The sequence below is a fragment of the Scyliorhinus torazame genome, chromosome 1 (genome assembly GCF_047496885.1).
Source record: "Scyliorhinus torazame isolate Kashiwa2021f chromosome 1, sScyTor2.1, whole genome shotgun sequence".
Lineage (NCBI taxonomy): Eukaryota > Metazoa > Chordata > Chondrichthyes > Carcharhiniformes > Scyliorhinidae > Scyliorhinus > Scyliorhinus torazame.
The window spans coordinates 337,778,936-337,803,708 of NC_092707.1; the positions used below are offsets into that span (position 1 = coordinate 337,778,936).

At 46.5% G+C, this 24,773-nt stretch overlaps 1 long non-coding RNA gene across 3 annotated transcripts in view; it reads left to right on the forward strand.

Moving 5' to 3' along the window:
* LOC140396317 (uncharacterized) overlaps window positions 1–24,773 on the forward strand; it is a 399,195-nt gene that overhangs the window by 121,543 nt on the left and 252,879 nt on the right. For 2 of the 3 annotated variants that reach the window (XR_011936558.1, XR_011936657.1), the window contains exon 1: window positions 2,721–2,815. The exons of the other annotated variant lie outside the window; for it this stretch is intronic. This is a non-coding gene — a long non-coding RNA (uncharacterized lncRNA). Of the gene's footprint in view, window positions 1–2,720; window positions 2,816–24,773 lie in introns of those variants that run through there. 3 annotated transcript variants of the gene reach the window in all.

Sequence of the window (24,773 nt, forward strand, 5' to 3'; positions counted from 1 at the left end):
TAAGCACAGTAGACCCACAAGCCCCATCACTCCCCCCTCCCCCACTACAGTATAAATCCGGCCCCATTTCCAGGCATCGAGCTTTGATAAAGAGTCAACCAGACTCGAAACATCAGCTCCCTTTTCTCTCCACAGATGCTGTCAGATCTGCTGAGATTGTCCAGTATTTTCTGTTTTTGTTTGAGGCTAAACACAGAGTTGGTAGTGGTGTTGGGAGTCATGAAAGGATTAGATAGAATAAATAAAGAGAAGACATTTTCAATGGCTGAAGGATTGATAAACAGAGGGCATAGATTTAAGGCAAAAAAACCAGAGGAAACATAAAAGTAAAACATTCTTATGTCGTGAGAGGTTAGGAATTAGAATGCACTGACTGGTAATGTGGTGGATATAGATTCTATGGTAAATATCAGAAGTGAGTTAATTAAGTACTTGAAGGAAAAGTAAAATGCTTGGTTGAGAACCCAGACTCCCATTAAGATTTTACTTTGTTGACAACTGAGGAGAAAGGAAAACTTTCCCTGATTGACGTATAATAAGCTATTTTTTCTGTGATCTGTTTTGTCAATGACTCAATGTTTATTTGTACTAGATAAAGAGGTGTCAAGTACTTACATCTTCTCCCATTGATATTTTAAAGGTCTACAAAGAACAAAGAACAAAGAAATGTACAGCACAGGAATAGGCCCTTCGGCCCTCCAAGCCCGTGCCGACCATGCTGCCTGACTAAACTACAATCTTCTACACTTCCTGGGTCCATATCCCTCTATTCCCATCCTATTCATGTATTTGTCAAGATGCCCCTTAAATGTCACTATCGTCCCTGCTTCCACCACCTCCTCCGGTAGCGAGTTCCAGGCACCCACTACCCTCTGCGTAAAAAAACGTGCCTCGTACATCGACTCTAAACCTTGCCCCTCTCACCTTAAACCTATGCCCCCTAGTAATTGACCCCTCTACCCCGGGGAAAAGCCTCTGACTATCCACTCTGTCTAGATCCTGTCTCGAAGAATTCTCTCCAGTAATTTCCCTACCACTGAAGTAAGGCTCACCGGCCTGTAGTTCCCTGGATTATCCTTGCTACCCTTCTTAAACAGAGGAACAACATTGGCTATTCTCCAGTCCTCCGGGACATCCCCTGAAGACAGTGAGGATCCAAAGATTTCTGTCAAGGCCTCAGCAATTTCCTCTCCAGCCTCCTTCTGTATGCTGGGGTAGATCCCATCAGGCCCTGGGGACTTATCTACCTTAATATTTTTTAAGACACCCAACACCTCGTCTTTTTGGATCTCAATGTGACCCAGGCTATCTACACATCCTTCTCCAGACTCAACATCTACCAATTTCTTCTCTTTGGTGAATACTGATGCAAAGTATTCATTTAGTACCTCGCCCATTTCCTCTGGCTCCACACATAGATTCCCTTGCCTATCCTTCAGTGGGCCAACCCTTTCCCTGGCTACCCTCTTGCTTTATGTATGTGTAAAAAGCTTTGGGATTTTCCTTAACCTATTTGCCAATGACTTTTCGTGACCCCTTCTAGCCCTCCTGACTCCTTGCTTAACTTCCTTCCTACTTTCCTTATATTCCACGCAGGCTTTGTCTGTACCCAGCCTTTTAGCCCTGACAAATGCCTCCTTTTTCTTTTTGACGAGGCCTACAATATCTCTCGTTATCCAAGGTTCCCGAAAATTGCCGTATTTATCCTTCTTCCTCACAGGAACATGCCGGTCCTGAATTCCTTTCAACTGACACTTGAAAGCCTCCCACATGTCAGATGTTGATTTGCCCTCAAACATCCGCCCCCAATCTATGTTCTTCAGTTCCCTACTAGTGGGTGCCTAGTGGGGAGTGTCTAGTTGACACTTCTAAAGGTCTGCAGTTTACTTTTAAAGAAAATTGTTTTTAAAATAGTTCTCCACATGCCATTGTTACTATGGGGGTCATTGGTTCTATACAGTGTCTATGCTGGGTGAATGGGCATGGAAGTGCCATGAGTTGGCAAGGAGGTGGCTTGGGAGGTGGGTAGAAGTGTAAGAGGTTATGAGAGATGAAGGCCATGGGGACAAAAGTCTAAGCAAATAACTGGGAAAAAGTCTCAGAGAATTGAAGTGGGCCTTTTAAACAGTCACTTTGGAACTCGTTCGTCCCTGTGGCTGCCTCTGATATGCTTCTTGGGGGGAGGTGGGGGTGGGGGGGAGGGGGTTGGACTCCACCCTGAACAAACCCCCCTCCTCCTCCTCCCCCCACCCCCGGTTGCCGCAGAGTTAAAATTGGGTCTGCAGAGGCCCAGGGATTCTTCTACCGAGACGTCGGCTGTGTCAGGAAATTTCCCGAAAAATCTGGGCCCAGCTTTTCTCTATTCACAAATGAAAAACAGTGATTCGTCCACTTCAATAGTACAGCCTAAATATGCTCTCTAACTATTTCATACTATTATAGACAAACACTCAAATGTGATACCATTCATTGGCAGAATGATTAATTTGAAAACATTTTGTAAAAGAGCTATCAAACACATTTTATTTTAAATGAACAATAAACATTGCAGTTATTAGCAACTTTATATGTGTTGGTGTATATATTTAAGCAACATTTTGTTTGCAGCCTATGTATATGGGCTTTTGGAGTGTCAGCACATAACTGTTGTGGAAAGAGAGGAAGCAGTTTTGCACCCGTGACCCCAATTTAAGACCAAACATTGCGGAGAAGCATTAACACTTCTGTGCAGGAAGAAAGAAAATCAAGGAATGCATCATCCTGAGGCTGCTCCCAGCCATTTGCTAGCAGCTGGTTTGAAATCTAAGCAATGGAGGTAGGGATCAGGTCCATGTCACTTAGTCATGTGGTTGTGGGAAAGACTAAGAAACATGGTGAAAACGGAGGAAATTTTTCAATGATGATATCCATTTTATTTCATTAAAATCTGGGCATGATGACTGTGGGGAGAAACAACCAATATGGCCTGTTTTTTTCCTTATTTTTAAAATAGAATTCATTGCTCGCTAATACATTACTGAGTTATTTATTGAACTGCCAATGATTTATGCCTAAGGCTTAATGGCTGTAATAGAATAAACGTTTTAAATTCCTTGAGACAGACTGGCAGTGCTGCCCCTTCAATAGTTGCACCTGAAGTGGGGAAGCCTTTGGGTAACCATAACATTTTATTTTAACTGTTTCTTTCTTTGATACATTTGCTGTGCATTTAAAGTGTGTAATTTCTTGTCTACTAGACCTTGAATGATTTTGCACAAAGAATCAATAAAATTTCTGAGACTTTCATCATTGCAGTTACAAAAACATTGGTGCAGTTTGGTCACTCAGTCCTATATTAATCAGTAACCAGATACAATGCTAATTTGATTATTGCTACAAGACACATGGTGAAAACAAAGTTAGAATTAAAGAAGAGGAAAGGGGTTGTCATCGGACAATTGAGAAAAATTGAGAACTATAAATTGTTGTTTTAAATGGTGCAGTGTTCATATTTTCCTTTGCTTTACATTGTCAACGACTTATATTTATGTAGCATTTTTAATATAGAAAATTATCCCCGTGCAGTTTGGGGCTGAAGGTAGGGCCCAGCAAGTGTTGAAGGGAGATTGAGCCATGTAGTCAAGAGGATGGTTAAAAAGTTATGTTTAAAGGGGACTTCTCAATGTCAGGAGAGATTTTGCAAGTTCCAAACTCATGGAGAAGATAACTGAAGGCCGATGATAATATAACAGACATGATAACAGAAGAATTGATATTAGACTGGATATGGCTGTATGAGTTTCACAGTTAAAAGAAAATGTTATGTTATCCAAAGGCTGTGTGAGTTTCACAATTAAGGGTGTGCACCACCATGGTAAGATTTATAGATGAGGAGGAGGAATTTGAAGTCTGTGGAATAGGTCTTGGCTCTTTTCTGGGCCTAAACGTGGTGCTGTGCAACCAGTATGTGTCTCAACCAGGAGGCCTGGGACCGCAGCTAACACTTTTACCCATAGGTGTGTCAGAATGATTGCCTTGCCGGCAGTGGCAAACTAGTTAAGTCCAGTGAGGGAGGTACGAGGGAGGGGGTGGAGGGAGTTTGAACTGACAGCTGGGGTGGTGGGAGTGGCAACACCACTCTCGAATCCTGGAGTAAGGGTGTGTGCATTGTACAAGCTCCACCTATTAGTAGTTGAAAGCTGCAAGCGGAGTCCAATAAGAGGTATGGGACCTTGATTTACATGTCAAAACACTCTCTCCTAGGGTCAAGGGAAATGTAGCAGGCAGGAAAACGAAGAGGCACACAACCAGCCAGAATCATACTGATGGCAGAACCGGTTCAAAGGGCTGTGTAATTCACTCTTCCTTCTATTTGTTATGTTCAGGGAAATGGGTGAACATCGCCATCAAATTTTCAACTCCTGACCCCATCAAACAGATAATATAGCTGAGGGTAATGTTTGGATGAGGAACATAATTAGGTCAAGAAATTAACGTTAGGCACGTTGGAGGTGATCTTGTGGCCAAAGAAGTAGAAATAATTTTCGGAACTCTAATGGCAGCATTCAGTGGACCTATGAAGACAGTGCCAAGGGACAAAAACACGAAGGAGGGACAGTGATGGAAGGTGGCATAGCTGATTTGGTTGGAAGGCACAAAGGGGCTTTGGACAATGAAAAGGGATCATGCACTGACAGTCACACAGAATGTGATTGGCACCTGACTTGATGAATCTGATGACAGTGGGTGAGGCGGACACTCAGAATCAAAGAATACTAGGAGAAAGCAGTGCGAGGGGTTGGCATGAAGATGGGCAGAGAAAAAAATAAGATTTTAGAAAGGAGTTGTCATTTAATAGTTTTAATTTAATAATTTTTATTGTCACAAGCAGGCTTACATTAACACTGCAATGAAGTTACTGTGAAAAGCTCCTAGTCGCCACATTCTGGCGTCTGTTCGGGTACACAGAGGGAGAATTCAGAATGTCTAAATTATTTAATAGCTCATCTTTCCGGACTTGTGGGGGGAAATTGGAGCACCTGGAGAAAACCCATGCAGACACAGGGAGAAGAACGTGCAGACTCCGCACAGACAGTGACCCAAGCGGGAATCGAACCTGGGACGCGGGCGCTGTGAAGCCACAGTACTAACCACTGTGCTACCGTGCTGCCCACATGGTGGTATTGGTGGAGGTCATGCTGTCAGCTCACTGTGTGAAAGGGAGTGTAAAGATGGGGTTGCATCAGAAGGGCATAGTTAAGGCTATGGCATGTATCTGAGCGTGCTTCCACAATCTGAAGGGATATACCTAAATAAGTCCTTTGCTCTATTCTAAGATGAAGGGATCGGAGAAGATGTAGACGTTGAGGGTAGGCTTAATTTTGAATAATGTTTGAGAAAAGACAGCAGTTCACCATGCTGGTGAGCAATGGCTTTCATTAGAACTTTGTGTGTATTGAACTGCACACGAGTACACACACAACAAAGGATCATTCATTTTATAATCCATTCTGACAATCTGTGATTGTCTTTGATGTATATCCATATTATATTCTGAATCTGTTTTATGGGTTTCCTTATATTAAGGGTGTGAATTAGAGAGGGTCACAGATTGCAGAAAACATGGATTCAGTGGGGAGGAATCTTGCACTATAGTTCCAATATCAGGAATAAACAAAGATTCAGATACAAATCAAAGTTAAATTTCAGCCTCATCTAAACCCTGAAGGTAATTTTCACCAGGCCTTGTCCGGCAAGATACCTCGTAATTGAGTTTCATCTTCTCTCCCAAGCCATAGCTGAACCTCTTCCCCATTTAATAATCTTTATTGTCACAAGTAGGCTTACATTAACACTCTCTGTTGGCTGAAGCCAAAATTGCAAAACGTGATTGGGCGAAGAATAGGTTCCAATGCTAAAATCACAGCGGGCGCCGATTTGACGTCAAATCACTATTCTCTGTCACCTTGACAGCGGCGTCAATGCGGTCCGGGATGCATGTACAGTAAACACAGTTTACATGTCATTAGCGGGCCTGATCCGGAATTCTCTGGGACCTTCGCAATGCCCCGCCTCCGATGTGCCGAGTTCCTGACGGCGCCATTCACTTGTGCTTTTGAAAATCGTGAAACCGCCGTCATGGCTGCAGAGGGATAGAGAGGCGGGGGGGGCAAAAAGTGTCCCAACATCGCCATAGTTTGCTGACAGTTGTTCCGCTGGCCGGGGGTCTTCTGCCAAGGCTGGGGGGTGCAGCGGAGGGTGGCCAGGAGGTGGGCTGTGCGGTCGGGGTGGACGGGCATGGAACACCATTGCCGCAGCCAGCAAGGCAACCATGCAGCTGCACACACCGCTAACAGCCCACTGTGAACACGGGGCATATAGGTGTCCCCTCCGGCTACCCCCCTAGGTGCCCTCTAGCCCCAGCCGACCCATCAGCTGTATGGGCGTGATCCAGCACAACCAGTGCCATTTTGTTGGCTGGGATGAGTGTGTGTGGGGATTGTAATGTGTGTATGCGGCTGCAGCTTGTCAGCCTCCTGAGCGTCAATCATGGACCCAGCGAATCCCGCACCACTTTTCGTTGGAATCGATTATGTTCAACATGATGCCGGTGCTAGCCCCTCCACAGTCGTTGAATTGATCCAGGTTCGGCGCCAGTTTTGCCGTCGTGAAAGTTCACGAATTCTGCCCTGGCGTCAATACTCAGTCTCACAAACGGAGAATCCCACCCAAGTAGTGAGTAGAGGCTGGAGCAACTGATATTGCTCTCCCTAGAGCAGAGAAGGGGAAAGAGAGATAGAATACGTGTTCAACGTTATGGAGGGTCTTGATCGAGTATATAGGGGGAATTCTTTCCACTGGCATTGGGGCTGGTAAACTATGGGCATCGTTTTGAAATAATTGTCAAAAAATGCCAAGAGTGAGATCAGGAGAATTGCTTTTACTCTGATCTGGAATTCATTACATTAAAACTGTGGAAGAAGATTCAATATTAGCTTTAATGGAGGAAGCATATATATACTTAACTCTGCCCTTCCTAGAACAGCAGAGCTGCACTACATAAAAGGCCTGAAAGATACCATGCAGACTTTGTGCCAAGCAAACTGATGTGTTCTATGAGAAGGAACATATGCATGGGATTATGCAACTAAGCCCAGTGAAGGGAGAACTTGAGTGGGCGATGGGAGCTGTGTGGTCGTGTTAATATAATGATATAAGCCCTTGAGTTTATTTGCTATATAAGAGGCAAGGCACTAATCTCTCATAGGGGATTGGGTAAACCGATTGGGGGCTTTATTTATTAAGACTAGACACGTGAGAACAGTTACACATAGGTATGAAGCTTGAAGATGTCAAAGCTGTGTGTCTATGCTCTGCTTAAAGCAAAAGTGAAACTGAGACTGGATGGCATGACAAATTTTCTTTCTAGTGATGCCATTTTACCATCCCTTCAAGGCATATCACAACATGCTATATGATCCAGGGAGTGGGGCTGCAATCACGACTCCTGTGGAATCTGTGAGAGTTCTGCACATAACTCTCACAGATTCCACAGGAGTCGTGAGCAGCCATTGATTTCTATTGTTCCTCAAATCTCAGGGTTTAGACGTAAGCGGATCCAGCAGTGTTGAGTCTGCGACTGAAAACAAAGCCAGACTAATTTCTTGGCTATGATACATTTACCTTGTCAGTAATGTACTATGTTTCCGAGGTAAATTTACTGCATTATAGATATAGGTGAGCTATTGCCAATTGTACATTGCAACAGGGCTGCATTGAACATCAGAACAGTGCTCAAGTTCCAAACTCTACAAGCAACACCATGGGAAACCTATCAGCGGTAATCACTGAAATAAATATATGTAGAGCAATAAAGGTTTATATTGAACCTATCAGCTATTTACAATTTGTATTTCTAAATGAAAAAGGATATATGTAATGTACAATAATTTCTACTAAACTGGGGAATTAGGGACAGATAAGTCAATTGAAAGCAAAGAACTTTTGTTTATGGTGCTATCTGCAATTCTGAAGTGCAGATTAGACTGAGTCTATTATTGCTTTTCAATTACAATTTTAGTTAGTATTGTATCTTTAGCTTTAGGATTTGTCATCCACTTTCTTCCAGCTCAGACATTGATTGATTGAGTAAGTAGTCAATAGCGCAAGATTCTCCACTTCCGTTGATGACATGTTGAAAGGAGACATCGGCTGATGACCCATGTTGTGCTAAAGTGTTCCAAGAGACATCCTCAATTATACCTGATTGTCTCTAATCGACTATGACAGCACATTGTCCAGTCAATCAGTCTGTTGTATTTTCCAAGAATGTATAGGCTCACAAAGAAACACAATGGGCAATATTTCCTGTTTGGCAGACTATGGGTGGGATTCTCCATTTGAGTGACTAATAATAATAATAATCTTTATTAGTATCACAGGTACGCTTACATTAACACTGCAATGAAGTTATTGTGCAAATCCCTGAGTCGCCACATTCCGGGCACACTGAGGGAGAATTCAGAATGTTCAATTCACCTAACAAGCATGCCTTTCGGGACTTGAGGGAGGAAACCAGAGTGCCCGGAAGAAGCCCATGCAGACACAGGGAGAATGTGCAGACTCCGCACAGACAGTGACCCAAGCCGGAGATCGAACCCGGGTCTCTGGCACTGTGATGCAACAGTGCTAACCACTGTGCTACCGTGCCGCCCGACATGGTAGTACACCCATTCAAGTTGCTCCCCCACTGTAGGGGGAGCAGGGGAAGAGCAGAGCGCACCACGAACAGTGGACGCATGCACTCACCCTGGCAAACTGCCCCTCTCAGGGCGGATGCCCCACCAGTGGCACTCTCAGCTAGACCACCCTGCAGGACCATCGGCCGTCATCAAGCCCCGCCTTACATTGCCCTCCTGCTCCCATTCATCCTGGCACCGGACAGGTAGACACAACCTGAACGTCACACACAGGACCCAAGCACACAGCAGCTATGGTCCCAATGGGTGCCCAGACCCCTCAACCAGCCCCATCCATTCGCGCTATCCGCATGCATGCCACCAAGCATGGCGCTGGCCGGTGACGCGCGCTGCCCCCCTCTCAACCCCACCCCACCACCAGGTGCCACCAGGCGACTACAGTTGAACAGGGAGATGGTGCAACATCTCTGCCAGATTATGGCGCACCTGGAATTGTGGGGGTATGGGGGACGTGACGGCTACCCTGAACCTTTGTGCCATGGTGTCCTCCCAGGTGCTGAGTGAGGACCTGTCTGGGATCTTGTACACGTCTGTTCACAGGTGCATCCGTGCCATCACTGATGCCTCATATCCCCGGACGGCACAATATATTAACTTCAATGTAAACTGCGCCCACCAGATTGCCCGGGCAGCGGCATGCCCCAGGTCCAGAGGGTGATCAATGGGTCACATGTTCCCCTATGGGGAGTGCATGAGGGGGAGCTATTCATTAACTGGAAATAGGGCGATCTCCCACAGAGACCCCCAAAATAGGGGGATGCCCACAGAGACCCTCTAAATAGGAGGACCCCCACAGAAACCTTCCAAATAGGGGGACCTCCACAGAGAAGAGAGAAACCTGTCAGGAAGTCCCCCATAAAATAATCCCTTGTCTGGAAGCTAGAAAGCACTCAAGACAAGGGCAGTGAAAAAACCTACTGTTGCAATACTCACCTGGTCATACACCTGCTGTCTCAGACAGAGGAAGCACCACGTGTCAAATCGTGTAAAGAGACAACAGTAACCTGTGTTTAAACCCCTCAGATACTTGAGCTGCAAACCATTCATTCATTTCTCTCACTGGGCTGCGATTGACAGCTTCCAGACACACAGCTGTCAGCCTTGCTTCATTCATCTTTCTTCATGGTGAGCAATGCTGAAGTGCTCTTGCCACAATATTTACAAATATCAACCACTTCAAAGAGAGTTAAGTGCTGTCAATTTCCAGCTGAGCATCACAAAATTACTCAAGGGTGGTGGGGGGGGGGGGAGTGATTGGAATGCTCTTAACTCTGACTAAAGGATCTGAGGAGTTTAGACGGGTACCTCTAGGATGTCTCCCTATTACAGGGGTCCCTGTGGGCATCTGCTTGTTACAGTGGTCCCTGGGGGTTCAGGTCAGGTCACCCCGATACTTGGGGATGGGGGGGGCACCCAGGCAATCTGGCAGTTGGTGCTACTGTGCGATATGGTGGTGGTGGGGGGGGGGGGAGTTCGGGCAAGATTTGCGGTGAAGGGGGGATGGTCTGGGATGGTTCTACCATCATGGCCCTGGCGTGGTGGGACTTCTGGTGGACCAAGGGTGAAATGGTTGACCCCTTGGCCCACCGCGAGGTCCACTTTATCATGTTCACGATTTCTGAGGCCACAAGTGAACCTCGCCCACAGGGAGAATCGTGAGAGGGCAGAACATATGGTGCCGGGCCCGCTAAATAGATGCAAATGGGTCATTACCACAAATTTGCATTTATTTCCATGCCCTCCTTGACATGGGGCGTGGAACTCAGTTGGTGGGGTCGGTCCGATTTTGCCCTGACGCACGATTCTCCGTCCCATCGGAGAGCGCATTCTGGGCGCCCCAGGAACGGCAAACCCGATCCTTGTAAACAACTGTATGAGCAAATGCCACGGGAAGGACTGTCGTGCTTTCTGTCCTCATGCAGAATGGCTCAGTGAATGACACTCAGAAAATAGTGACCATAATCCCATATTACTGGTAAAATATCATCTGTTACTTTCATGGGGGAAATTCTCTGTCGCCCGCTGCTGGTAGCGGGATTCCTGATGCGGCGGATAATCGGGCGTCAGGGAACAAACAGGATTAGCACCCAATGCTCCAGCCACCGCTAATGGCAGGATCGAGATCCACCATCAAGGCAAAGAAGGTGATAGCTCACTGGCCCCATTATTGAACCATATTAATCCACTCATTCCCGTGGAAGGGGTTTCCCCTCTACTCCGGTGGCTTTCAGGGCTGTACACCTTCCTTATGTTTCATTCTCCAGCAGTGTTCCGAGGGTGCCTCTATCTTGAGGCACCCTCCTACTCATCTACCCGCCCATAATCTAATATGCAAAGTTAAAATGGCGCAAAATTGGAGACGTCAGTCATGTGCTTAACGGATTTAAGTGAAGAATATGTACATGTGAGAAAAACAAATTCATGAACTCGTGCCAAAAGTCATGACAGTTGAAATCAGCCCATAAACTCTGTGGAATTTTGTATAAACAGAATTTCAGATCTTCACATTGTCACATGTATATAATGAGAATGAATAACAATGCCACTTCCTTTTCATGCCAAATTTATTTCTTCATTTTATGCTGCTTCCAACTGAACCAAATGTGCAAGTGTACATTAGTGCAGCAGTCCATGTGGCGGGATTAGGGATTTTGTTTTCATTAGGAATACCAGGATATGCACTGTTACTTTGTGACTTAAAGCTTCACTAGGCACTTTTGACCCACACAAAGCTTTTTAGCGTTTGGTTAAACATATAATAACTTTGAATTGAAAAGCAATACAAATAAAATTTTAAAAGGGGAGCCAGATCTGTGTTGATTGTTTAAAGAGCCAATTCTTTAAAGCATAGGAAAAGAATGTGACCTGAATATTTTTCCAAGTGTTCCAAACTTCTTTCAACAATGCACATTTTGATTCTATAAATTAAGCAATATTAGTTAAAGTCACTTCAAAATATGGATTCATCTGAATTGACCCAGGTTGGCTTCATACAATTCTTTCTCAGATTTAGCCTCGTTTACACATCAATCTGGCTGGAATATTCAAATCTGCAGATAATACCAAATTGGAAGGGAAGGGGAACTGAGAAATTAGTAGTTCCCGACAAAATATTTAAATAAATCTATAATTGGGCGGAATAATGGCAACGTTCAGTGCAGACATGTGGAAATGGGTGTCATAAACATAATATAGACAGTGGAAAAATAGTTGAAGATTAAAGGAACTATGATTTGGATGAGTTAGTCAATTTGACAATTAGAGGTGCACGTGGATTGCTTGGGGAGTGACAAACGTAGATGTCGAGGCCTGGTGAGATCGAATTCCAAGGCCTCATTTGCATGTTTAGGGTTAGATTTCTGTTCGAAGTAGACTTCTGTTGTGATATGATGCATATATACCTGCAATATGCCTGGATGGGCCCGCAGTTCCTCGAGTGTCCCAAGTAGCATGGTGCCACCCTGTTCTGCCTGATGCCCATTGGATGCACCATGGACAGGAGGGGGTGTCCGAAGCGCTCTGGTGTTCTGGCACCTCCCCTGCTGGAGACACCGGCACGGGTCCCATCACCTCCTCCTCCTTCGGGGAGCCTGAGATCACTGGGCTACTACTTTGGAAGCAAATTCCCTGGGCTCCCCCACCACCTGGCATTGCCTGTCCAGGAGGGCCGCTCTGGTCTTGGCCAGGGTCTCAATGCTCAGAGCCATGGAGCACAGGGACTGGGCAACCTCACTCTGGGACTCTGCCCCGTCACTCAGTGACTGTGCCATCTCCCTCCATGACTGGCGCAGGTCAGCCAGCGTCCGGGCAATGTCAACGATGCCCTCAGACATAAACCGTTGTGACTGGACCAAGCTCTGGAGCACCACTGCAATTTCAAGGTGGCCCTGTTACATAGAATCATAGAATCATAGAAGTTTACAGCATGGAAACAGGCCCTTCGGCCCAACCAGTCCATGCCGCCCAGTTTTTACCATTAAGCTAGTCCCAGTTGCCCGCACTTGGCCCATAACCCTCTATACCCATCTTACCCATGTAACCATCTAAATGCTTTTTGAAAGACACAATTGTACCCGCTTCTACTACTACCTCTGGCAGCCCATTTCAGACACTCACTACCCTCTGAGTGAAGAAATTGCCCCTCTGGGCCCTTCTGAATCTCTCCCCTCTCACCTTAAACCTATGCCCTCTAGTTTTAGACTCCCCTACCTTTGGGAAAAGATGTTGACTATCTACCTTATCTATGCCCCTCATTATTTTATAGACCTCTATAAGATCACCCCTAAGCCTCCTACGCTCCAGGGAAAAAAGTCCCAGTCTATCCAGCCTCTCCTTATAACTCAAACCATCAAGTCCCGGCAACATCCTAGTAAATCTTTTCTGCACTCTTTCTAGTTTAATAATATCCTTTCTATAATAGGGTGACCAGAACTGCACACAGTATTCCAAGTGTGGCCGTACCAATGTCTTGTACAACTTCAACAAGACGTCCCAACTCCTATATTCAATGTTCTGACCAATGAAACCAAGCATGCCGAATGCCTTCTTCACCACCCTGTCCACCTGCGACTCCACCTTCAAGGAGCTATGAACCTGTACTCCTAGATCTCTTTGTTCTATAACTCTCCCCAACGCCATACCATTAACTGAGTAGGTCCTGGCCTGATTCGATCTGCCAAAATGCATCACCTCACATTTATCTAAATTAAACTCCATCTGCCATTCGTCGGCCCACTGGCCTAATTGATCAAGATCCCGTTGCAATCCTAGATAACCTTCTTCACTATCCACTGTGCCACCAATCTTGGTGTCATCTGCAAACTTACTAACCATGCCTCCTAAATTCTCATCCAAATCATTAATATAAATCACAAATAACAGTGGACCCAGCACCGATCCCTGAGGCACACCACTGGTCACAGGCCTCCAGTTTGAAAAACAACCCTCTACAACCACCCTCTGCCTTCTGTTGTCCAGCCAATTTTGAATCCAATTGGCAACCTCACCCTGGATCCCGTGAGCTTTAACCTTCTGCAACAACCTACCATGCGGTACCTTGTCAAAGGCTTTGCTAAAGTCCATGTAGACAACGTCTACTGCACTGCCCTCATCTACCTTCTTGGTCACTCCCTCAAAAAACTCAATCAAATTTGTGAGACATGATTTTCCACGCACAAAGCCATGCTGACTGCCCCGAATCAGTCCTTGCCTCTCTAAATGCTTGTAGATCCTGTCTCTCAGAATACCTTCTAGCAACTTACCTACTACAGACGTTAGGCTCACCGGTCTGTAGTTCCCAGGCTTTTCCCTGCTGCCCTTCTTAAACAAGGGCACAACATTCGCCACTCTCCAATCTTCAGGCACCTCACCTGTGGCTGCCGATGATTCAAATATCTCGGTTAGGGGACCCGCAATTTCCTCCCTAGCCTCCCACAACATCCTGGGATACATTTCATCAGGTCCCGGGGATTTATCTACCTTGATGCGCTTTAAGACTTCCAGCACCTCCTCCTCTGTAATATGCACACTTCTCAAGACATCACTATTTATTTCCCTTAGTTTCCTAACCTCCATGCCTTTCTCCACCGTGAATACCGATGAGAAATATTCATTCAGGGTCTCACCCAACTCTTGTGGCTCTGCACATAGATGCCCTTGTTGATCCTTAAGAGGCCCTACTCTGTCCCTAGTTACTCTTTTCCCCTTTATGTATCTGTAGAATCTCTTTGGATTCTCCCTTGCATTATTTGCCAAAGCAATTTCATGTCCCCTTTTTGCCCTCCTGATTTCCCTCTTAACTCTATTTCGACAATCTCTATACTCTTCAAGGGATCTACTTGATCCCAGTTGCTTATGTACGTCATATGCCTCCTTCTTCTTTTTGACCAGAGTCTCAATATCTCGAGTCATCCAGGGTTCCCTACTTCTACCAGCCTTGCCCTTCACTCTAAAGGGAATGTGCTTACCCTGCACCCTGGTTAACACATTTTTAAAAGCCTCCCATTTACCAGCCGTCCCTTTGTCTGCCAATAGTCTCCCCCAATCTACCTCTGCAAGTTCCTGTCTGATACCATCAAAATTGGCCTTGCCCCAATTAAGAATTTTAACTCTTGGGCCAGACCTATCATTCTCCATAGCTATCTTAAAACTAATGGAATTATGGTCACTTGTCCCAAAGTGATCCCTCACTAGCACTTCTATCACTTGCCCTTCCTTATTTCCCAAGACGAGGTCAAGTTTTGCCCCCTCTCTAGTCGGTCCATCCACATACTGAATGAGAAATTCCTCCTGAATACACTCAACAAATTTCCCTCCATCCAAGCCCCTAATGCTATGGCTGTCCCAGTCAATGTTGGGAAAGTTAAAGTCCCCTACTACTACCACCCTATTATACTTGCAGCTATCTGTAATCTCCTTACATATTTGCTCCTCAATTTCCCGCTGACTATTTGGGGGCCTGTAGTACAGTCCTACCAAGGTGATCTCTCCCTTCTTATTTTTCAGTTCCACCCATATAGACTCAGTGGGCGAACCCTCGGATATATCCCCTCTAAGTACTGCCGTGATGTTCTCCCTAATCAAAAACGCCACTCCCCCTCCTCTCTTACCTCCTGTTCTATCCTTTCTATAGCATCTGTACCCCGGAACATTGAGCTGCCAGTCCTGCCCCTCCCTTAGCCATGTTTCAGTCATAGCTATAATATCCCAGTCCCATGTGCCCGTCCATGCCCTGAGTTCATCCGCTTTGCCCGTCAGGCCCCTTGCATTGAAATAAATGCAGTTTAATGTAGACCTTCCTTGCTCTCTTCCCTGCTTTCTCTGGTCATGCTTTACACACTCTCCCTTCCTGCCATTTGTTTCTGTCCCCACTGACTTCCTACATCGGTTCCCATCCCCCTGGCACATTAGTTTAAACCCTCCCCAACTGCACTAGCAAACACCCCCCCGAGAACATTGGTTCCGGTCCCACCCAGATGCAGACCGTCCGATTTGTACAGGTCCCACCTCCCCCAGAATCGGTCCCAATGTCCCAGGAATTTGAAACCCTCCCTCTTGCACCATCTCTCAAGCCACGTATTCATCCTAGCCTATCATATAATTCTATGATAGTTGCCTGTGACAGACAGGGCAGCCCTGTCATGTATCTAGGCCACCGCCCGACCAGATTGCTCCAGGCCTTCGACATCCTGACCCATGGCTGATATCTTCGTCCCCAAGGCCTTCTCTGCAGATCATCATAGAATTTACAGTGCAGAAGGAGGCCATTCGGCCCATCGAGTCTGCACCGGCCTTGGAAAGAGCACCCTACCCAAGGTCAACACCTCCACCCTATCCCCATAACCGAGTAAACCCACCCAACACTAAGGGCAATTTTGGACACTAAGGGCAATTTATTATGGCCAATCCACCTAACCTGCACATCTTTGGACTGTGGAAGGAAACTGGAGCACCCGGAGGAAACCCACGCACTCACAGGGAGGATGTGCAGACACTGCACAGACAGTGACCCAAGCAGGAATCGAACCTGGGACCATGGAGCTGTGAAGCAATTGTGCTATCCACAATGCTACCATGCAGCCCCCATGTGGTGTTGTCCTCGGCCATCACCCAAATAGATTGCCCCAGGCCTTGGACATCTTGACCCATGGCCGAAACCTTCACCCCAAAGCCTCCACCATGGACGCCACCCATTCGGTGTTAGCCTGGGTAGCTCATGTTGGCACCACCTCCCTGCGGTGGGGCCACCCTCCGACAGTCCGTCCCTGGGAACCACCACCTTTACTGCAGCATGTGTGTGGTGCGCACCAGATAGTGTCCCAGGAGCCTCTTCACTACAGCGCCCAACCAAGGTGAGTGTCTCTGGGATGGTGGAGGGTTTTGTGACATCTGTGACGTGAAGTCAGTATCGTTCCCAGACTGGTGCATTGGGTTGTCTCAGGCTGGTGTTTGGGGGCCTGCGTCACTGTCTCGTCGTCGCTAGAATCTGTTCGCGTTGGAGGCATGATTGGAGTGGGGGTGGTGTTTTGGTGGTGTGGGCGTGGTGTGGGTTCCTGCCACGCATTCAATGGGAAACCGCAATGCAGAGGGGTCTCAATTGGATACCCGATGCTGACTTCCACCTTGGCAACTGCCCTCTCTCTGGACCCAACGACCAGGTCCAGTGCCCGCCGCGCGGCGTCAACAGCATCATTTCTGAAACTGAGAATCCTTGGGCGGGTTTCTCCGGTGTCGTTTTTCGGGCGGGGGCGGGATTCCCGTCACGACGGTTGGAGGTCATTGGCAGCAGCCCCCCCCCGGCGATTCTCCGGGCCCCGATGGGGAGAGCGGCCGTCCATTTTTGGCCAGTCACGCCGGCGTGGGTTAGGTATGGTCCCACACGACAGGACCTGGTAGGTAAGTCGGCAGGGGCGGTCCTCCGGGGTGCGCGGCGGATCCGACATGGAGGGGGGGCGGCGGATCCGACATGGAGGGGGGGCCCCCCCTGTGGCCTGGCCTGCGATCGAGGTCCACTGATCTGTGGGCGGGCTTGTTCCGTGGGGGCACTTCTTCCTTCCGTGCCGGCCCCTGTAGGGCTCCGCCATGGCCGGCGCGGGGAAGAGATACGCTGGCCAGTCTGTGCATGCACGGAATCACGCTGGCGGTTCCACGTATGCATGAGATCACGATGGCCATTCTGCGTGTGTGCAAACGCGCGCCATCCCTTCGGCGCCGGCTGGACCGGCGCCAACCCCTCTGGCATCCACCTAGCCCCCGAGACCAGTGAGAATTCCTCACCTTGGGGCCCCGTTGATGCCGGAGTCATTTGCGCCGGTTTTCCCGCCGGCGTGGGGTCTTAGTCCCTGCAAGACAGAATCCCGGCCTACTCTTTGTTTCAGATGGTCGTCTTCCAGTTTGATTATCTTTTGTCTCGGTCTTCAGTTGGGTGAGGTCTTTGTTTTCACTCTGTCACGGCTTTCACTGTCGATTCATCAGGATCTCAAGGTGTCCCTGCAATGCCAGAAATGGCAGGCAAGAAATCTTTTTGGAGAAAGAGAGAGAAAGAGAGAGCAACTCACAGCTTCTTCTCTCAGCATCCAGGAGAGCTCTGATTTTTTCTTGGGTCCTCTAAAATCTTCCCACCTGGCAGGACCTTTGGCCAATCCATTGGCCACCAGCCAACCAATCGAACCAAATCCCTCCAATGTCTTGGTTGCCATAAAGTCTGAGTTCTTCTGTTCAAAATCTAAATCTTCATGGCACAGTGTAGTATTTTGCAACTTTTGAGTTCCTCACCACCTTTGCTCGACTTAAAGGTATATGTCCACTAAATATCCATGGATCAAAAATGATAACAACAAAGTAAAAGAAATGGGAAATCAGGGAACCAACAGGAAGGGCTCTTACCTCTTACATCATTTGCTCTGAATAAAAGTTAGTGTCCATGGATTAAAAATTTCACATTTCATCCCACCAGCCTCCGTATGCAAAGCATAATCCTCCACCATTTTCGCATCCCCCTCATTCTCACATTTCATCCCACCAGCCTCCGCCAATTTCACCAACTCCAGCGTGATGCCACCACCAAACACATCTTCCCTTCACTCCCTCTGTCAGCATTCCGCAGAGACCGTTCCCTACAAGATAATCTAGTCCACTCCTCCACCATACCCAATACCTCTCCCATCACCCATGGCACCTTGCCATGCAATCGCAGAAGGTGTAACACCTGCCCCATTACCTCTTACATGCTTAACATCCCAGGCCCAAAACACTCATTCCAGGTTAAGCAGCGTTTCACTTGCACATCTTCCAATCTGATCTATTGCATTCGCTGCTCCCAATGTGGTCTCTATATCGGAGAGACCAAACGCATACTGGGTGATCATTTTGCTGAGCACCTGCAGTCTGTGCGCATTCAGGACCCTGACCTTCCCGTTGCTTGCCATTTTAACACAAGACCCTGCTCCCATGCCCACATGTCTGCCCTTGGCCTGCTGCAATGTTCCAGTGAAGCTCAACGCAAACTGGAGGAACACCATCTCATCTTCCGGTTCAACACGCTACAGCCTTCCGGCCTGAACATCGAATTCAACAACTTCAGATGATTAGCTCTACCCCACCTCGTGCATTTGATTCATCCCATTTCATTTTAACTGTCTTTTACCATTTCTTTCTTTCTTGTCTTTCTTAATATATATTTAATCCCGCCCCCCACCCCCACCGTCTTATCCACCTTTCCTTATCTTTTCTCCCCTTTACTTCCCCCTTCCCCTCCCCCCACATCTACATCTGTCACAGTTCACCCTCTGATGTTAGTTTCTCTGCTGTTTGGTCTTTCATACCTTTTGTTCTCTCTGGGGACTGCCATTAGCACTCTTTTCCCTTGGTTTTTGTGGCTATTAGCACCCCGTTTCCCTGGGTTTCTGTGGCTGTGACTCATCTTTCATTCTCACTCCACAGTATAAATATTTCCCACTTTCTCTGTCTTTAGCTTTGACAAAGAGTCATTGGGCTTGAAACATTAGTTCTTTTCTCTCCCTACAGATCCTGCCAAACCTACTGAGATTTTCCAGCATTTTCTCTTTTGTTTTAGTGTCCATGGATTTCTCCTCAGAATCCCCCGAGAATATGATCACATGAGAGTCTCCCAAAAACACACTTTAAAATCTTCTCTCATAGCAAGACTTTCCCTTTTTTGGTTTGCATTCGAAAACCGAGACCTTGGGCGGGATTCTCCCCTACCCGGCGGGGCGGGGTGTCCCGGCGGGATGCCGCCGGCCGGCGTAAGTCCGCGCATGCGCGGGAGCGTCAGCGGCTGCTGACGTCACCCCCGCACATGTGCGGGGGGGGGGGGTCCCCTACGCATCGGCCATCGCGGAGACCTACACGGCCGACGCATCGTAAAGAATGCCTCTACGGCACAGGCCCACCCGTGGATCAGTTGGCCCTGATTGCTGGCCAGGCCACCATGGGGGCACCCCCCGGGGCCAGATCGCCCCGCCCCCTGCCCAGGACCCCGGAGCCCGCTCGCGCCTCCTGGTCCCGCCGGTAAGGGAGGTGGTTTGATTCATTCCGGCGGGACAGGCATTACAGCAGCGGGATTTCGGCCCATAGCGGGCCGGAGAATCGCCGGGGGGGGCCCGCCGACCGGCACGGCATGATTCCCGCCCCCGCCGAATCTCTGGTGCCGGAGAATTTGGCAGACGGCGGGGGCGGGATTCACGCCGCTCCCCGGCGATTCTCCGACCCGGCGTGGGGTCACAGAATTCCTCCCCATGTTTTCCAAATGACACTTTTAAACAAAGTTTCCACTCGACCTTTTGCAATGGGTCTAGTCCAGGATTTTACACAAACCCCTTTTAGAATGTCTTTGTCTTGACTGCTGTGCAAACTGCTGCAATTGCTTTAACTCTCGATTCCCAAGTTGTATTAAAATAGCATCAGATTTTTGTTTTAACTTTGAAGGCTGCTGTCCCATTTTAAATCTGGTTACTGTGATAGCCTCTTTAACTCAGAATACTTTGTTTACTCTTCCTTGAATTCTTCTGAACCATACTTTGATCTCTATGCACTTAACTCTAGACTTCTTGGAGACTTCTGTTCATTTCTCTAGTGATCTGAACGAGCTGCACTTTAAATTTACGGCATCTGTTTTCTTATCTATTACTCCATAGTATGTTTTTTCTTCAAGCAAGGCTGAGAGAGATGTCCCCTCTTTAGCCTTCTGAACCAACTGCTTCTAGCAGAGTTGTGAGAGCTGCCTTCTCTCTCACTACATATCTCCAACTGCCCACACAGTTGCAACACCCACATGTTTATGCCTTTTATTTAATCTTCACGCCGTAGCCCTCTCTAAACACAATAGAAACACAGTTGGACCTTAACCATCCCCCACACACACAAACACCTTTGTCCAACATGAATCTAATTGTAGGTTTTACTCTACCAGGCACTGTTTACAGTGGGGAAAGATCACCTAACTGAAATGCAGATCATCAGCTAATAGGCTAAACGACACTGTTTGAACCGAATACCTATACCCATTCTGAACTTGTAAACTTCATCGCACCACGGAACCAATGTGGACTTGCTGTTCAGCAGACAACTGCAAACAAACCTCCCCAGTCATCACTCGTCAATACTCCCAGGTGTTTATGATGCACTACTTGAAAAACAGGAGAGGATGAAAGATGCCCGTGACCAGCATGCAGGTAATGAATTATCCAACCTGAACATTGGACAGAAAGTTCGAGTACAGCACCCAACTGATGACACATTGTATCTAGTACAAATGATCAGCATATGCGGAGAACCAAGATCGTATCAGGTACAAACAACAAATGGCATGACTACAACAAAACTGATGCCAAATCAGGACAATACTATAACCAAAAATACTGAGTAACCCTATAATGGTTAGAACATGGTCGAAGAAGCCACTCAAGCAAACACCCCGAAACAGCATTCTGAAAATGGTTAGCTGCCTCCAGCAAAGATCACCCTAATTAAAACTGGACAGATAAGCACATCATTAATATATTTCAGAGACTCAAATTTATTGCTCTATGTTAAAGTACATCAGACACAATGTTATTTTCTTTTGCTGTCATGCAAATAGTTTGATTCTTTAAAGGTAAAACATTAATTTCAAAAAAAGGGGGATGTTATTATATAATAGCACAGTGGTTAGCACTGCTGCTTCACAGCGCCAGGGTCCCAGGTTCGATTCCCGGCTTGGGTCACTGTCTGTGCGGAATCTGCACGCTTTTCCTGTGTCTGCATGGGTTTCCTCGGGGTGCTCCAGTTTCCTCCCACAAGTCCCGAAAGACATGATGTTAGGTAATTTGGACATTCTGAATTCTCCCTCCGCGTACCCGAACAGGCGCTGGAATGTGGCGACTAAGGGCTTTTCACAGTAAATTCATTGCAGTGTTAATGTAAGCCTACTTGTGACATTAAAGATATTATTACTATTAGTTGTTTTTTGGATTGGTGGAAAGTACAAAGTGGGCATCCCAGGGCTTGGTATTGGAACCGTCGTTTCTCTTGAATTATATTAATGACTTAGATTTGGGTGGCCAATTTCTAAATTGGCAGACAACACGAAGCATGGAAGATTGTGAATGATGAGGAAGATGGTGATAGACTCTGAGAAGACATAGATAAACTGGTGGAATGGGCAGACACACAGCAGATGCAATTTAGTGCAGAGAAGTGTGAAGTGATAAATCTTTGGTAGGAAGAACAAGGAGATGTAATATAAAATAAAAGGTATAATTCTAAAGGAGGTGCAGAATCAGGGAGACCTGGGAATATATGTACATAATTCCATTTGGGTGGCAGATTGAGAATGTTGATAAGAAAGGAACATGGAATCCTGAGCTTAATAAATACAGGTATAGGCCTGAATTTTTCACCTGTCGGGCACCGGCATTCAGCGAAAAGCATGTCCGGCTTCAATCACCTCCAGAGCATGATTTCACACCAGCTGGCCAATTAACGGCCAACCAGCATGAAACATGCGCTCTGAAATGCTGAGCTGTGTCAGGGAGGGCAGGCACCGAATGAAGTGACGGTGCAGGTGGGTATTTCCAATGAACCCCCTGAAGGCTGAAGGCTGACAGCTGCCTTGGGGAGCTGCAGTATTGTTCCATGACAGGAAATTGCTGAAAAATCTCTCTGTATTACAGGAACTGTACTTTAGGAAGGATGTGAAGACATTTGAAAGAGTGGAGAATAGGTTCATGGGAATGATCCCAAGGTCGAGGGACTGCAGTTGTGAGGATGATTTGGAGAAGCTGAGGTTGTCCTGAAGTTAAGAGAAGGTTGAGAGGAGATTAGATAGAAATATTCAAAATCATGAGCGGTTTAGACTGCGTAGTGTCATGCTCTGTAGACTTGCCGAAATAAATGATAAACTACAGAACATCTAATTTAATTAATTTATTATTTAACAACTATGTGATTAAGATAACTAAGATAAATAAAATAACGAACTACCAACACTAATGAACTATTGTAGAGCTACTGCAATATAAGTCTGTCTCCTAGCACGACCTACTCCCAACTCCCAGAACAAGAGCAATGTGGCGTGTTAACACTGCCACCAAGTGGTCGGAGGTCATGCATAACATTATGTACATAACTGCTTAATGCATATCATCATACGTTGTTTGAGGTAAACTGTTCCATTGGCAGAAATTTCAAGAGCTAAAGGACACCATGATGAATGGCATAAGAATAAACATTGACATGAAAAAAAAGATTGTTTACGCAACAAGTGGTTAGGATCTGAAATACATTGCTTGAGAGTGTGCTGAAGGCAAACTCAATCATGTATTTTAAAAGGGAATTGAATAAACATCTAAAGAAAAGAAATGCAAGGGAAGAGCAGGGGGAATGGGGCGAGCTGAATTGTTCTTGCATAGAGCCAACACCTACATGATGGCTGAATGGTCTCCTTCTTTGCTGTGCTGAATTCTACAATTATCGTTTATGATTCTCCATATTATAAAAATGGGCATAGATGCATGAGAGAGGATGCAAAAAAGACTTACAAGAACTGCAATGTTGTACTTGTCAGGAAAAATGAATAGATTGGGTATATTTTCTCTTGAAAAGATAAGAATCATAGAATCATTGAATCTTCAGCCTAAACTGGTCCCATGCCAACCAAAAAAGCTCATCACAGCTGACTCCATTTGCCTGCATTTGGCCCATATCCCTCTAAACCTTTCCTAACCATGTATCTGTCCAAATGCCTTTTAATTGTTGTCAATGTCCCTGCTTCAACCACTTCCTCCGGCAGCTCATTCCACATACATACCACCCTCTGTGTAAAAAAGTTGCTCCTCAGATTCCGATTAATTCTTTCCCCTCTTAACTTAAACCTATGCCCTCTAGTTCTCAATCCCCCAACCCTGGGAAAAGGTCTATGTGCATTTACCCTATCCCTATCTCTCATGATCTTATACACCTCCAGAAGATCGCTCCTCAGTCTCCTACGCTCCAAAGAAAAAAGTCCTAGCCTGTCCAATCTCTCCCTATAACTCAGTCCCTTGAGTCCTGGCAACATCCTTGTAAATCTCGCCTGCACTCTCTCCAGTTTAATAACATCTTTCCTATGGCAAGGCGACCACAACTGAACACAATACTCCAGGTGCGGCCTCACTAATGTCCTGTACAACTGCAACATAACTTCCCAACTTCTATACTGAATGCCCTGACTGATAAAGGACAGCATGTCAAAAGCCTATTTCACTGCCCTATCTGTGACTCCCCCTTTAGAGAACCATCCACCTGAACTCCAAGGTCCCTCTGTTCCACAATACTCCCTAAGGTCCTACCATTCACCGTGAAAGTCCTACCTTGGTTTGACTTTCCAAAATTCAACACCTCACACTTATCTGTGTTGAACTCCATTTGCCACTTCTTGGCCCACTTCCCCAGCTGATCAAGATCCTGCTGTAATTTTTGATAACCTACCTCACTGACTACACGACCACCTATAAGGTTGCGTAATGACCAAATAAAGGCCCTTAAAATCACAAAGTTCGATTGGGTAGACATGAATGAAATGAAATGAAAATGAAAACCGCTTATTGTCACAAGTAGGCTTCAAATGAAGTTACTGTGAAAAGCCCCTAGTCGCCACATTCCGGCACCTGTTTGGGGAGACTGGTACGGGAATTGAACTGTGCTGCTGGCCTGCCTTGGTCTGCTTTCAGCGATGTAGCCCAGTGTGCTAAACCAGACCCTGCTGACATAGCAAAGATGGTTCATTTGTAGAATTGAATACGACTTGATCACTAATGAATCTGACAATTAATTCAGGAGAAACTTTTTTAACCAGAGAGTGGCTAGAATGTGGAATTTGTTACCACGTGGAACAGTTGAGGCGAACACCGTTGATGCCTTTAGAGGGAATCTAGGGTGCGAGAAAGGAACAGAAGGATATACAGATAGGGTTAGATAAAGTAGGGTGGGAGGAAGTTTGTTTGTGCTGGCACAGACCAGCTGGGTCAAATGATCTGTTTCTTTGCTGCATGTTCTATG